The 16,654-nt window shown below is 36.0% G+C and overlaps 1 long non-coding RNA gene across 5 annotated transcripts; it reads right to left on the bottom strand.

Annotated features, from left to right (window-relative positions):
- Positions 1 to 12,168: 12,168 nt before the first annotated feature.
- On the bottom strand, positions 12,169 to 15,005 carry LOC113305713. 5 transcript variants are annotated; one of them, XR_003338526.1, is made up of 5 exons: positions 14,659 to 15,005; positions 14,260 to 14,504; positions 13,992 to 14,136; positions 13,710 to 13,836; positions 12,169 to 12,846 (listed from the first exon to the last, which is right to left on the bottom strand). It is a non-coding gene; the product is annotated as an uncharacterized LOC113305713 (long non-coding RNA). The 5 variants fall into 5 exon arrangements; XR_003338528.1 differs by having other exon boundaries at positions 12,170 to 12,808; positions 14,260 to 14,477; XR_003338525.1 differs by having other exon boundaries at positions 12,170 to 12,808.
- Between the last annotated feature and the right edge of the window lie 1,649 nt (positions 15,006 to 16,654).

Genomic DNA, 16,654 nt, shown 5'->3' on the forward strand with positions numbered 1-16,654 from the left:
GAATCCACTGAAGTACCTACGTCGGCTCATTTATAGCTCTTTATAAAGGGCTTCCTAACACTGAACCTGTTCTTAATGCAAAATTGTTTTCATATATGTAGGAATTCAAAACCAACATGGATATGCCGTCAGCGACCGGAACCGGATTGAAATTTAGGTGGAGGTTACATTAAGAAAGACAACCATCGAATTTAACTGGGTGCATCAAAAGGGGCTACCTCTTGCAAAGTGTCATGTAATTTTTTGTTTTTTTTTGCTTATGTATCAAAAGAGTTACCATGTTGTAAATAATTTTTAAAAAAAAAAATCAAGTATTTATCAATTCCATCCTCTCTTGTTCCAAAAATAAAAGAGAATAGTCAATGTAAATAAGAGTCATCTTTTGTGTTTCTGTGTTATAAGCAAGGAAGGGTGTATGCCATTGATGTACAACGCGAGTAATTGTGAAATACCTCCAACTCATTCACAATTCTCGTAAAGTCCGGACAGCTAGCTAGATTTCGACCTCGGTTCTTAGCCTGAGAAACTATCTCTTGGTGATTAGTAGTCATAACGTCCGATCTTTCTTTACACATGTGTAGATACACTTTACACTCTTATCACATGTCTTTATTTGTTATCAGCGCTAGGATTGTGCCTTTGATAGCTAGATTGACATCTCCATTTTGCTGTGAGCTTTTACTGTCTTGCACATGTCACATTTCATGGAATCTGAGCTTATATTTTGTCCTAAAACTTTGTAGGTACGTTCTAAGCAAACCTTCACGAGACTTCAACTCGTCCACTAGGGACACTTAGTGGTTTAAAAGGCTTATTGCATTCGCCAAATGCAATCGAGAGACCAGCGACAGTGGTATAGGTAGGATTTCCTTAGTTTTGTTTTACTTGAGGACAAGTAAAATTCAGGTTTGGGGGTATTTGATGAGTGCCAAATATTGTATATATTTGCACCTTTTTATTGGCATTTAACTCATCATTTGTGCACTAACGCTCCATTTTATCCCATATTCTGTGTTTTCGTTGTTTTCAATAATAAATACTTTTCTCAATTAATTTTGCATTTTTAGGTACTAAATAAAGCCTGGTTAACTCACGGAGCGAAAAGAGCAAAGAAACGGAAAAGACTCCCGCAGAAAGGCAGCGAAGATTGATGTTTGCAAGAGCCGGATCAATTAAAAGTGGGCTTGAAGAGGAAGAATTGTTCTTAAAGAAGATATGGGCTTGGCATACCCAAGGCCCAAAACCCTTACCCAAATCCATTTCCATTATCCATACCCATTTCCATGAGAGCCGTCAGATTGGATCCATCTCATCATCCAACGGCCACCTCATCATTGTGCATCAAAATCCGAAGCTCCTGTCAAACACCATAGTACCTAACTCCATCTGAAGCCGTCAATTTTGTTGTATCTCATAATCCAACGGTCGCTACATACCTCTCCATCGTAGCCGTTCGATTCAATCTATATGGGATCATCCAACGCTCTTTACTCGCTGTGCATCAAAGTTCGCTACTCCCGCTCAACACCCAAACGCCAAACACCTACACCACAAACCAAACAGCCCCTAACCCATTCTTCATCGACCTCTTCTCCCCAAATTCCTCTTTTCCCTATCACCTGCAACTTCCGCCACCACCATCTCCTGCCATCAGTGCCACCACCAGACCTCGAACCACACCACCACCACAACCACCCGACAACTCCACCATCTCTCTACCTAGCCTAGGTGTTTCATCAAATTCACATCCCACTGACCTAGGGTGTGGAGTTGATGAGACGACTCGAGCTATGGTTCACAGTTCACAAAGAAGAGCAGCAAAAGCAGCAGAACAAGTGGGAAGAACATAAGAAGGTATGGGTCGAGGTGAAATCGCAAGTGGGTACGTCAAATTGAAAATCCCCAAATCAAATTTTAGGTTTTCAAAAATTAGGGTTTAGAAATTTGGGGATTCTGCACTATAAATAGAACATGGTGTTTGTAATGTTAGGGGTATGCCCGGGCTAGCCGGAGCACCAAGCTCTTAGTGTTCTGTAATTTTACTATTTCATCTGTTTCATCCAGTAGTATAATTTGATCATGTTTTAGTTCACTAAGCTAAGGTTGAGATGAAACCATAGCTTTGTACTATGTTATTTATGCTGTTTGTGTGATTCTTGAATGCTTAAAATGTTGTATGATATATTTAATCTCAGTGCATCAATACTCTGCTCTCACAATGTATGTCAAGCATCCATTGTAGTTAGGATAACATTGTGTTGATTGAACTGCAACTCATGTTTGATAGATTATTGTTAATCCTTTGACTAGTTGTGCTTGATTAGACAATTAGTGCTCCAGGTTAATACTTTAGTTGCGATTGAACTATCCATTGGTGAAACACCTTAGGTAAGTGATGTACTTGACACTTCTTCCTTATCTGTTACAAGGACAAGAGTATCATACTCAGTTGAATGCTTAATATAGGGCTAGAGGTGGATTCAAAGCCTAGCAGTCCCTCCCATATCCCAAATTCCTTAGTCACTGCCACTTTAGGAAATTAGTTAGGAAAACAAAAAGAAATAGCATTACACCCTCCTTGTCCCTGAGTACAAACCCCTTCTTACCTCACTCACTACAACTGACCCTGTATACTTGCAGGTATAAGTTGTAGGTTCTTTTAAAAGCACACCAAGTTTTTGGCGCCGCTGCCGGGGACTCGGTAGCGGCGTTGTGTTTTTTCTCTCATTTTCTGCATCTTGCTAGTTTGCTGTCATCTTTGCTAGTTTGTTGTTTCATCTTACTCTTTCTCTTTGCATTCTTGCATTTAGCATAACTTCATTATCTGTCATATTGCATACTGCATTGCTTTCCTGCTACTGCCTAGCTTAGCATTCCTGCATCTTGCATCACTTATTGTTTGTTGTTTTTCCTCATTGCTTCTTTGCTCCACCCATTTGCTTCAAAGAGACTGATCTTCTCTTCTGAGCCAGCAGGTACCTACTGTGGAGCAACATCTTCTGTTGCTGTTGTGCTTCTCTTGCTGTGCTGCTGCCAAAGTTGGAAGGGAGAGGAACAGTAGCTGTGGGCTGAGGCAGAAATCAGCCAAATCTAACCCAGTTTACTGGGTGTGGTAGTCCAAATACCCTGCTGGGCCTGTTGCTGAAGCCTGCCCTGCCTTGCTGATCTGCTGGGCTGGGCTGGTGTTGTTGGAGTAGAGGCTGTGAACCAACTGGAGCTGCTTGTGGAGTTGCACAGAATTTGAACCAAGCCCAACTGGGCTTTCGCAACAAACACAAAGGGACCAAATCCCAACTGGGCTTCCCTCCCAAAAGGTAAGCTTAAACCCATTAAGAGAACCCAAATTGTGGGCTTCCATTTTCTGTTGGGTTTGTAATTTTAATTACCTGTGGGCTTGTTTTAAATTGAACATTGAACTTTTGAATAGTTTTTAAAAGCCCAACTGGGCCTCAAAACCAAAGTCTCCAAACAAAAACTGTGGGCTTCCCTTTCAAATTTGAAACCAAAAGTTTCAAAACCCATTGGAACAAAACTTTTTGAAACCCACTTCCAAACCCAACAGTGGGCCTACAAAATTCAAAGTTTCAAACCAACTTCTAACCCAACAGTGAGCCATCAAAGTTTTTAACACAACTTCAAAAGTCAAAACCCCAATAAAAACCAAATTGCATTCTCCCACCAATGTGGGCTTGCTCCTAACAACAAAACCAAAATTTTCTCCCAACTCAAAACCAAATTCTTGCTCCACCAATGTGGGCTTGCTCCCAATTTTAAAACCAAAGTTTTTCTCCCAATATTAAAAACCAAATTTTTCTTTTTATCTCCCAATTAAAACAAAAAGTTTTCTCCCATTCAAAAACCAAAATTTTTCTCTCTCTTTTTAACCAAAAATCCCAAATAGGCTTTACCTTTAAAGCCTAAAAACCAAATTTTTGAAACCTATAACTGAAAAGTGTGGGAGGCTCATAAGGTGAATCTTTCCCGTAAGCTTCTCTAATAGATTTATTCCCAGTGGCAGACCAAAATCCAGACATGTTATGTTTATCAAACAATCAATATGCAAACCCTAATGACTATTCACACATGTATCATCCACCATTGAGTGAAAATGAACATCTAGACAATATCCAACTCACACATTCGTCACTTGTAAATCAGTTAGAGGCTCGGATCACTGCTTAGAAATGCAATCACATGAGAAATCTGTAGCATCTAGTTCACATAGACGACCTGAAATCTATGCATGTACCTTATGTGGTGGTTTAGACCACCCGGATAAATATTGCTATATTTTGCATGATTATAGGCAATTTAGAGAATCCCATGAAAATCCAAATTATGAAATGCCCACAAATTGTGAGGCTGGTAGTCATTTGGACCATAATCAATCCTTTGAGGGTTGCGATCAATCGTTTATAAACCCTAATGACCATGCACACATGTACCATTCACCACAATTTGAACATGAAGAATTTTGTACTCCCATGAATTTAGACCCCACCACAGAAGCTTTCAGACTCAGTGAGCAAAACTTTGCTAGATCTACATCACGAATTCAGGCATATTTAGATCAGATTTTGCTTCACCTACAAAAGGAGGAAATTCATGAGGAAATGTATGTTGTCCCTAATGAAGTGTCTAGTCCCATTCATGTAAATGATGTTGAATATGAATCTAATTTAGAGGAACATGAATCGACTAATGACACCACCACTGTTAATGAGGACCAATATGCATGTTACCATGATGATGATTGTGAAGATTATGATGATAATGATGTTATGTTAGAGAACATGAAAATATTGTGGAACCTTTTGGTTCAATAACATATGGCTTCTCGCCCTCGACCTTCATGAATGTTGTTTCTTCTAATACTCATAGCAAATCATATGATTTTGATATTGATATGGTACTTGTACAATTGTTCTTCGAAGATGAGTATGACATAGGAATAGTTGAATCTTCTGTAGACACTAATGTTAATATGCATGAAAACAAATTTGATGTGTCTGATTCCTTGCCTAAGTCACAAAATGTTATTTCTTCCGATGTTGATTTGAGTACTACGGACAATCATGATATCGATTTAGGTCTTGATGTTTTGTTCGATGAATGTGAGCATGATTTACCAATTTCTGATTTAGGGGAAGTATGTGCTGGTACTATTGATCTTATCCATGAAAATAACTTAGAAGTACCAACTTTCTTACCTAAATCGCATATTGAGATTATTCCACCCAACCTAGATTTGGTTTGTAACAAAACTTTTAAACCAACTTTTCTGAAAATTCCCAACCTAGGATTGGAACTGTGTGCCTCCCAAGTCCTTTTGGACTATTTTGCATCAAAATACAACATTTTTAAAGAGCCACAGTTGGAATTAATTTCTCTGACCATCCCGCAAAAAGTCCATTTTGAGTTAGACCTTGTGAATCCTGAACCCCTAAAATTAAAAGATTTTGTGCTTAAAAGTAAACCTGTTGAAAAATATAGGTTTAGGGGTGATTCATTTGGTTTTTCACTCTCACTCTCATTTCAGTCTAATTTTAGTGTTTTGAAACTGTCTATGTTTCAACACTTTGTCTTTTGGGTTGATCCTCAACTCTTTAGACTTTAGGTATATAGTGAATTGTTTGTATATAATCTGGTAGGTAATGTTTAGTGGAATCATATGTTTCTTGTATATATTGTGCTAACCCAATGTGAATTCAGTTGAGTTACTGTTGGGTTTTGCCTTGAATAATGGAGTTCAAAACTTGCTTTCGCCAATATCCGGTAATCTCTTTCCTTTTTATACACTTAGCATCGTTCTCATGGTATGTTTTATAATCATGTTTATCTTTTGAAACATTGAGGACAATGTTTAGTTTAGGTTTGGGGGTGAAAAGTAGATACTTTGATAACATGCTATAATTGAAAACATAACTCTTTCTTTTTGGAAAAAAAATGAAAAAATCAAAATAAAAAATGAAAAAATTTGAAAAAAAAACATAAAAATGGAGCTCATTTACCTTGAAATGTTGACTCTTGTGCATGTATGTAAACATAAGGATTCTTAGTCTAGATATTTAGGCACCCTGATTCTAGAACAATTCACATAGTAATAAGAAACTTGCACGCGCACGATCTACCAATACATGTATAGCCTCATCCTTGAGGTGTTCTATCGGAAGTCACGATTGCCAATCACTTTAGAATACTGAACGAAACTTGACTAGCTTGTTCTTTGGTTGGTTGGGATAGAAGGTGGAGGTTACATTAAGAAAGACAACCATCGAATTTAACTGGGTGCATCAAAAGGGGCTACCTCTTGTAAAGTGTCATGTAATTTTTTGTTTTTTTTGCTTATGTATCAAAAGAGTTACCATGTTGTAAATAATTTAAAAAAAAAATCAAGTATTTATCAATTCCATCCTCTCTTGTTCCAAAAATAAAAGAGAATAGTCAATGTAAATAAGAGTCATCTTTTGTGTTTCTGTGTTATAAGCAAGGAAGGGTGTATGCCATTGATGTACAACGCGAGTAATTGTGAAATACCTCCAACTCATTCACAATTCTCGTAAAGTCCGGACAGCTAGCTAGATTTCGACCTTGGTTCTTAGCCTGAGAAACTATCTCTTGGTGATTAGTAGTCATAACGTCCGATCTTTCTTTACACATGTGTAGATACACTTTACACTCTTATCACATGTCTTTATTTGTTATCAGCGCTAGGATTGTGCTTTTGATAGCTAGATTGACATCTCCATTTTGCTGTGAGCTTTTAATGTCTTGCACATGTCACATTTCATGGAATCTGAGCTTATATTTTGTCCTAGAACTTTGTAGGTACGTTCTAAGCAAACCTTCACGAGACTTCAACTCGTCCACTAGGGACACTTAGTGGTTTAAAAGGCTTATTGCATTCGCCAAATGCAATCGAGAGACCAGCGACAGTGGTATAGGTAGGATTTCCTTAGTTTTGTTTTACTTGAGGACAAGTAAAATTCAGGTTTGGGGTATTTGATGAGTGCCCAATATTGTATATATTTGCACCTTTTTATTGGCATTTAACTCATCATTTGTGCACTAACGCTCCATTTTATCCCATATTCTGTGTTTTCGTTGTTTTCAATAATAAATACTTTTCTCAATTAATTTTGCATTTTTAGGTACTAAATAAAGCCTGGTTAACTCACGGAGCGAAAAGAGCAAAGAAACGGAAAAGACTCCCGCAGAAAGGCAGTGAAGATTGATGTTTGCAAGAGCCGGATCAATTAAAAGTGGGCTTGAAGAGGAAGAATTGTTCTTAAAGAAGATATGGGCTTGGCATACCCAAGGCCCAAAACCCTTACTCAAATCCATTTCCATTATCCATACCCATTTCCATGAGAGCCGTCAGATTGGATCCATCTCATCATCCAACGGCCACCTCATCATTGTGCATCAAAATCCGAAGCTCCTGTCAAACACCATAGTACCTAACTCCATCTGAAGCCGTCAATTTTGTTGTATCTCATAATCCAACGGTCGCTACATACCTCTCCATCGTAACCGTTCGATTCAATCTATATGGGATCATCCAACGCTCTTTACTCGCTGTGCATCAAAGTTCGCTACTCCCGCTCAACACCCAAACGCCAAACACCTACACCACAAACCAAACAGCCCCTAACCCATTCTTCATCGACCTCTTCTCCTCTTCTCCCCAAATTCCTCTCTTCCCTATCACCTGCAACTTCCGCCACCACCATCTCCTGCCATCAGTGCCACCACCAGACCTCGAACCACACCACCACCACAACCACCCGACAACTCCACCATCTCTCTACCTAGCCTAGGTGTTTCATCAAATTCACATCCCACTGACCTAGGGTGTGGAGTTGATGAGAAGACTCGAGCTAGGGTTCACAGTTCACAAAGAAGAGCAGCAAAAGCAGCAGAACAAGTGGGAAGAACATAAGAAGGTATGGGTCGAGGTGAAATCGCAAGTGGGTACGTCAAATTGAAAATCCCCAAATCAAATTTTAGGTTTTCAAGAATTAGGGTTTAGAAATTTGGGGATTCTGCACTATAAATAGAACATGGTGTTTGTAATGTTAGGGGTATGCCCCGGCTAGCCGGAGCACCAAGCTCTTAGTGTTCTGTAATTTTACTATTTCATCTGTTTCATCCAGTAGTATAATTTGATCATGTTTTAGTTCACTAAGCTAAGGTTGAGATGAAACCATAGCTTTGTACTATGTTATTTATGCTGTTTGTGTGATTCTTGAATGCTTAAAATGTTGTATGATATATTTAATCTCAGTGCATCAATACTCTGCTCTCACAATGTATATCAAGCATCCATTGTAGTTAGGATAACATTGTGTTGATTGAACTGCAACTCATGTTTGATAGATTATTGTTAATCCTTTGACTAGTTGTGCTTGATTAGACAATTAGTGCTCCAGGTTAATACTTTAGTTGCGATTGAACTATCCATTGGTGAAACACCTTAGGTAAGTGATGGACTTGACACTTCTTCCTTATCTGTTACAAGGACAAGAGTATCATACTCAGTTGAATGCTTAGTATAGGGCTAGAGGTGGATTCAAAGCCTAGCAGTCCCTCCCATATCCCAAATTCCTTAGTCACTGCCACTTTAGGAAATTAGTTAGGAAAACACAAAGAAATAGCATTACACCCTCCTTGTCCCTGAGGACAAACCCCTTCTTACCTCACTCACTACAACTGACCTTGTATACTTGCAGGTCTAAGTTGTAGGTTCTTTTAAAACCACACCAGGCACGGGCAATGATGTTGGTTCATTTTTAATATATCGTATAATTTGTGTCCCGAATACTTATCAACTCCTTATGATTTAATATGGGTTTGTCATAAAAATAGTTGGGATTTTCCTCTATTTTTTTCTTGTTTTTTTCCTTTAATATTTACCGTCGGAGATTTTCTCAAACGAAAGAAATATAATGAGATAATTCTCTACATGAACATGGAAGTTTAAATATATTTTGGAAATATGTCGTCTGCAGCGCTCATCTCAGTGAAATCAACTAATCAATATCGTCCATAAAAGTATCCCCATGCTCCTATTTCGCTCCAGCTGAATCATCTATCATGGTCATGTTGTCGATCTCCTAATAGGCAGAGAATAGTATTTTTTTTGCATCGAACGGATGATACAAACTCTCCAATGTGACATGATTTTCCTGTAATTTTTCAACACCCATTAGATGACAATGTTTAAAATGTTAACCCATTAAATTTTCGAAGGGATCGTATATATGCGAACCTATACCATTAAATCTTCAACAAAGTATATTCCCAGCAGTTCGTCTTAACGAAGGCTTTGGTAACTTCAAAAGTCTTGGACATTTTGTCACTTCTATATGTTCCTACCTTCACTTGGAATACAATCCGGATGACACATTACCTCATAAAGAACCTTGAACACATATTGTACTCCCTGATCCTATTTCAAATTAATAGGTTGTCAATAGATCCTTTACCAAAAGTTGACATCTTCTACGTTGAATATTTATAAAAAAAATATTATGGTATTATGGATCGTTTCTTTCTAAGATTGTAGTTTTCAAAATTGGCCTCTTCAAGTCCCACGGCTTTCTAAGTTTATATATCCTGTTTGTTTTTAACATTTTAGTTAGCCATATTATGTTTGTTACTAACTTTAAACTTGATGTCATCTTCTACTGTGAACTTTATGTGATTTCAGAATCGAAATAGTTATACCTCTTTCATTCGTATCAAGTAATCCGTCGTATATCCCAACAATTCTTATACATCAATTCCTTTTTTTTTGTCGTTTCCGGACTATCGGTAGCCATTATTATCAAACGCAATTTGTCTAATTTTTGTTGATGTTATGTATTTGCAATGTTCATTTTTCTTAAATAAATAGATTGTGGAAAAATTATAAAAAAAAGAACATAAGTATTACATCAGGTCTAAGTTACTATATCCAAAATACTCCGGACACTGCTTCTGGTGCCTTGTTTCCTCAATTTCATCGTTGCATTTTAGACAATACATGCAACACCAATCATTTGCGAAGTGAGCTATTTGCGCAAGTGTGGTCAATGTATCCCTTAGATGTAATAATAATAACAACACGTCAATTTTTTTCAAGACGTCCAGTTGTAAATGGTATGAATCTAACAGATTTGAATTGTACCTCAATCTTAGATATCACCTTCTTCTCACATAACACAGCAATTGAGGAAGGTCAAATCTTGACCACTCTTTACATAGGTAGAGTTAGCCAAATTATGTTTTGAAATTGTCTTACGTGGAAATTATTATTATCCATATTTTAGTCGGATCCTATCGAAGTCGATCTAATTAGTTCTATAGAAAGTTAATCTTAAATTTTTGACCTTATTTCTTGACCAAATTATTGAAGTATTCTCAGTCATTATCTGCTTTGTGTGATCTACCCATCTGTATCTACTCTACCTTCTAACCCAGTGAATGAAACCTATACATACTGATCCGCAATTTGATATTGTTGATTTGTAATCAAGAGGTCGCATGATTTGAGAATGTAAAATATAAAAAATGTTCTATAAACATCAGAGGCGAAATTTAGATTTATGATTTAGAGTTTTTTATGATGATTTTGATGAACAAACATAATTTTCAAACAAATATTTTAAAATGCAAATACATTTTCTCGGTCAATAATGTTTTACATCGGGAAATGAGTGAAAGTTGTTGTCTTTGTAGGTAGTTGTCGCGAAACAACTCGACATTGATGGTCTTTCAGGAAAAAAAAATGTAATAGTACTTGAGAGAGCGATATTGTTCTCTTACGCGGGTACACCAATTGCCTTTATATAATACGGATACCGTTTCGGTGATCCAACAATCATGATCATATTGTCTTATATGTTCCGATATCATCCTCGAAATATTTGATTTTTTTCCTTATCAATGGTGCTGAAAACAACCAATTACATCTTTCACAATACAATGTTGCATGTTTTGTGAAGATTTTTTTTTACTCGGTCAATAAAACTCACTAAAAGCAAAAATTATTATTATCCACTACTATTACCAACACCCACCACCATAAAAACCATCCACCGCCACTATTTCTTCCACCAATAGTAATGTTACCGCCTCCACCATTCACAAATACCCGCCACCGTTTATACTAACCCTACTTCCACTACCACCATTAGAATTAATATAGCTTTTACTACAATTATTTATTAATAAAATTATGTATTTATGTTAGATTATTAAAGGGACATTTATAATAGAAATTTAATTAATCATTATGAACAATCAATGAGACACTAATTAATAAAATATTTAAAAATGGTTAAGTTAAACAAACCCAACGATAAATTTATCTTTGCCAATAACAAATCCTGACCACTCTGTACATAGACAAATCGATAATAAATAATTTCATATGTTCTGATCTTGATTCGTGTCGTTCGTTTAGTTATTATATAACATGGCAATTAATTGCACCAATTTTTTAAAATGGACATGTGTTTTATCGAGTTTATTTTAACATTAGAATGATCAACCACGTTTTAAAATGGACATGTGTTCTTGATAATATAACGTTACATATTTTCTGGCATTACGAAATTAGCATAATATGTTTTTGTTCACTAATTAGGATATGACCCGTGCCGTAACGGCTCGGATTTTGGTTAGTCTTTTGAAAACCCATTCAAAAAAGTATTGATCCCCATTCGATAATTTGTGCTAAGAAGTGTTTTTTAAGGGCGGAAATACTAATTAAATAAGGGTTATTTAGTTATTATGAAAATATTTTAGATAAAAAATTTATAAAATTACTAACTGGAGATCCGTTTTTGTCTTATTAGTGAAGCACCTCTATTAATGTGACGCCCCAATAATAAGATTCTTAAAAAAAATATTGATTTTCCGAAAATATTGGAGATGCTTTCAGAAGTCTTATTTTTTATAAACTTATGTTTCAGAGAAGGTACGTTTTTTGATCACACAGCTCATAAGTATTCCAAAGCTGCAAGTTTTGTTGTTTTTTTTTGTTTTTTGTTTTTTGTGTTGCGTTCCAAGTCTAATGGGATAATCCTCCAGCTCTATTATGCCAACTCTTAGTCCGAACAATGTAGTGAAGTTGTTTGTTTTGGTAATGATTCTTGCATTCTCAAAAAAATAAAAGTTAGATGATCATTTTTACAATGTGCAAAACAAACACTCATCCGCGTCATATATCTGCAATTTTTTCCATCAGCTGGGGTAATAATTTGTGTATACGATTTCTTGATTGAAAAACAAACAACTAAACGGTCATGTGACACTAAAGCATTCATATTAATTTGAGATTTTCTAAATGGGCAGTACTGGTTCCACCATGATTGGTGTCGCATCGCAAACATTAAATTCTTCAAGATCTAAACCGAAGTTGGAATCCAATTTCCACAATACAATATAGTATCGTCACAGGGATTAACCTCATATCCATTAAATTTAATACTTTCTAATCCAAAACAGATTCACTCCACGCGCACAGTTACTCAAATCATGCAACATCTTTATTGTCAACGTTAAAATTTTATAGTTCACTTCAAACTTCATTTCTTGAAAAGAATGCTAGCTTTCATTCAAGATTGTGGGGAAAGGTTGGTTCGAATTTATTGTCAACGTTATCCTCCATCACAAAAACCAATAGCAAGGTAAAGATATTCATCACCTATCTTGTTCACAAAAATCAGAACCTGCAATTTTTTCTCCACTTTCATAACTTCCAAAACTTGGATTTGTTGGACCTTCTGCCGTAGTAACCCAAAAATAACAACAAAATCAACTGCATAATAAGGAAGCCCCAAGGGTAAAATTGCAGAACTACAACAAAAAATACGTAATAAGCTTGATGTTTGCGCAATATAATAATTAAATAATTTGAATGTCAACACTAACTACCAGTGTATCACTTTAGTTAACAACCTATATATGCATTTTCCTATATCTCAAGCCCATTTTGTGTCCAAAAAATCAAGCAAAAAATTCTTACATAAACGTCTAAGCATACTAATGATAGGGATCTGTATTTATCTTGTGCATAAGCATAGACGATATGGTGAACAACCAACAGCTAAGCATCACGAAACAAAACCTTACATGTCCAGAAAGAAAAGCTAAATCACTAAGAAATTTTAGGGCTGCCAACTCCATACATTCGTTTGTAATAACAAATTGTCGAGTCAAACACCGGGTTGGACTCCAACAACAACCCGCACAATCATTTTCGAGACAAACCAAATTTTACCATCTCATCGTGTCACTGGAGAAAAGTATTTTCTCAGGAAGCAAATCACGATCTACATACTTTTATTTTTCTTCCGAACTGCTCATCGTACGGTCTTATATCTGACTGCCCTACTCCAAAGTCAGGAGGGTCACACTGGAACGTAATAATTTACGAAACAATAATGGTACTTAGCTCATACAGTACATCCGGAAGGATTGATAAAGATAACAAAAACCAAGAAAATATCAAGAAAGCTTATAAAATTCGGTGCAGTTAGAGTAGTTGGTTTTAATTTTCCCAGCGCTACAACATGCCGTTAATGCACCACACAATTTAAAGCAAGGATTTCTCTCACTATTTTCATTACCAAATCTTCTAGCTACACACTGCTTCAAGATAAGAGTTAATCTAGAATGCATCAAAAACCAAGTAGTTATTTGTGAAGGTGACAACTTACCACATGAAGTAAAGGAGATATTCAGCATATTCCATTAATGATCAACGTAAGAAATTTGTAAATTGAGAATCATGACGGATGAATCAATGACTGATTCCGGATCATGCCCAAGAATCACAAGACAACCCTGCGAAGAAAAAAAAAAGAGCTTGCATTATACGTGGATGAACTGAAAAGAAAATGTAAAAAAATAAAGAATTATGGAACTTCACAATAACTGAAGCAAGAAGGTGACTTCCTTCCATCATGAGAACTGGATGTCATTTTCTCAAGGACCTATACCTGTTAATCCCACCGTCGTCTTCATCATTTATTTCGGTTTCATTCTCTACTCGTTAGGTCTGGAACGAAGATAGGTCAACCTTGGGTACATGTATAACCCTTGACGGGGACACCTTTTTCTCGGATTCTTTATAAAGCCAAGTTGCTGCAACACCAGATTCGACATGCTCATGCTTTGTTTACCAAAACAACAAAAATTCTACAACCAGGTTTAAAGTTTTTATAAGGAAAAACAATAGTAACTAGGTAATGTTCATTATATGCAAACCTGGAGAGTGCACCACTTGCGTCCTTATCTGCAGTTCCAACGGTGATTTGTCAGGAGCTTGTATCGTTGTATGGAAAGACTGCATTGGTATCCACAACTTGACCAAAATTAAAACTGAATTATGGTATTTTCTTTGATCTCAGCAAGTAAGAACTCCCGTACGCCGTACCAATCATTTTTTCATTTTCTTCTCTTATATGTTCTCAGAGTTCTGTCATCTGATACGTTAATAGAATTACTGATTTCTGGAACCGAAACCACAAAAACGTTTCCTAAATTGCATTATCGTTGACATGGATTCGAACTCAATAATATTTGAAATATACGTAGTTTCTACCTGTAGCACAAAACCTAGATGACAAACTTGAAAGAAAAATGCAGAAAAAAAATATGACATACCTTCGGCTCTAAAAAAATTATAGAAGACGAAATGCTCGGCCACAATAGAGACTGAGAATTTACTCCGAAATTGATGATCTAGATTTGGTTGTAGATCCCATGTTGCACTTGCCTAATTCGAAACTCGCAAAGAAGCGAGAAAATGTGTCTTCAAACTTCGGGAGAAAAACTCTTCTTATACACGGTTATGTGTTTTGGTTCGATTCCATAAGAAAAGAAACGGTCGGTGCGTGAATTCCATTGATTATTGAGTCTATTGAATTTGACAACGAAATGAGAAGAAAAACATTCGCTGTGTGAATTCAAGGTCGAGTTCAATACCATTCATTATTGACAACAAAATGAAACGGTCGCTGGACGTTTTTTTCTCTCTTAGCATTTAACCCCAAACTGTATATGCACCCTTAGAGCAGAGCATAAAAGTAGGAAGGATTCTCAGCCACGATTTATGTCTTGCTATTTTCAACAATTTTAGAACGATGAGCACCGTCGACCGGTTAAAAAGCTATTTTAGAACCGTCGGATCGGGAAAAACACATTTGTTTTTGTAAGATAAATACGCGCCATCACCATAAAACCATATGAATCCATTTTTTTATCCACCACCACCTACTGGCAGAGCCAATGGTTGACTAACCTGGCTCTAACCCCTTAAATTTTTAATAACTACATAAATTTTTTAGTTTATTTTATAAATAGTATTTTGTCCATATATATTTATGGTTTAGTCCACCAAAGTTTACATGTTTTTTTTTTTTTTTTTTTTTTTTTTTTTTTTTTTTTTTTTTTTTTTTTTAAGTAAGCCTTCTCAATATCAATTTTTGACTCCACCACTGCCGCCCATCCCATATAGGTTGTTGGACGCAGTTCTAAATCACAAATGACATGTATGAGGTTTAGATTTAACAAAATTTCGTCAATTGATTAGTTTCATTATTTATTTTTCCGTGTATATATTATTTTTTGTATTGCAATCAATTTTATTTTAACATTAAAAAATCATGATTTATACAATATAATACCGAAAATAACAGGGGTACCATTTGGGTGATCCAACTACGATCATGAAAATATTATCTTGTATGATATCATCCCTGAAATATATGGTACATTCCTTTATCAAAAGTATTAAAAACAACCAACCACATCTTCCACCCTACGATGTTATCGATGCTGTAACGACAAACTAAAATTAATATTGTCAATCACTACTCACCAGCACTCACCGTCACTACTTCTTCCACCAAAAACCAGGGGCGGAGCCAGGATTTTGAGGAAAGAGGGAGAAAAAACTCTTGGCAAGTTGGATACATGTGAAAAATGAACTTTGTATCCCATTTTATGATAAAAGAATAAAAATAAATATAATTGTGCTTGGCGCCGCCCTTAATCACCACTAATCTTTCGGCCTCCACCTCTTCTACTACTCATTGTCGCCAAAAATGTCTACTAATATTATTTATCAAAATTACTTATTAATATAAATAAATATTATAATTAATTAAGAAAACATTTATAATTAAAAAATGATTAGTCATTTATTATGTGCAATTAGTGAAACACTAATTAATAAAACACTTTACAATGAATAGATTATTTATTATGTGCAATTAGTGAAACACTAACTAATAAAGCAATTATGATATTTAAGTTGAACAAACCACCATCGTTCATTTATCTTTTCTATTAATTCCAACCAAGGTGGAACACTGGTTAGAGGCCACTCTTACGACACAATAAGTCATGAGTTCATTTTTCATTCATGATATTGGAATTAATGCCACGCGTGCGAGTTGTAGGGGCTGGTCAGGAGAACCGTAGCCCTTGATTTCTCTTTGTCTGGACAAATCCTAACCACCACTAACACAGGCTAACTTAGCCTAGCTTTGTTTTGTACTAATAAAACATTATGTGGGACCAAACTCTTATTAATTTATATAAATAAAATCATTAGTGGGACCCAACTCTTATTAGTTTATATTAATAAAACCACTAG

The sequence above is a fragment of the Papaver somniferum genome, chromosome 8 (genome assembly GCF_003573695.1).
Source record: "Papaver somniferum cultivar HN1 chromosome 8, ASM357369v1, whole genome shotgun sequence".
Lineage (NCBI taxonomy): Eukaryota > Viridiplantae > Streptophyta > Magnoliopsida > Ranunculales > Papaveraceae > Papaver > Papaver somniferum.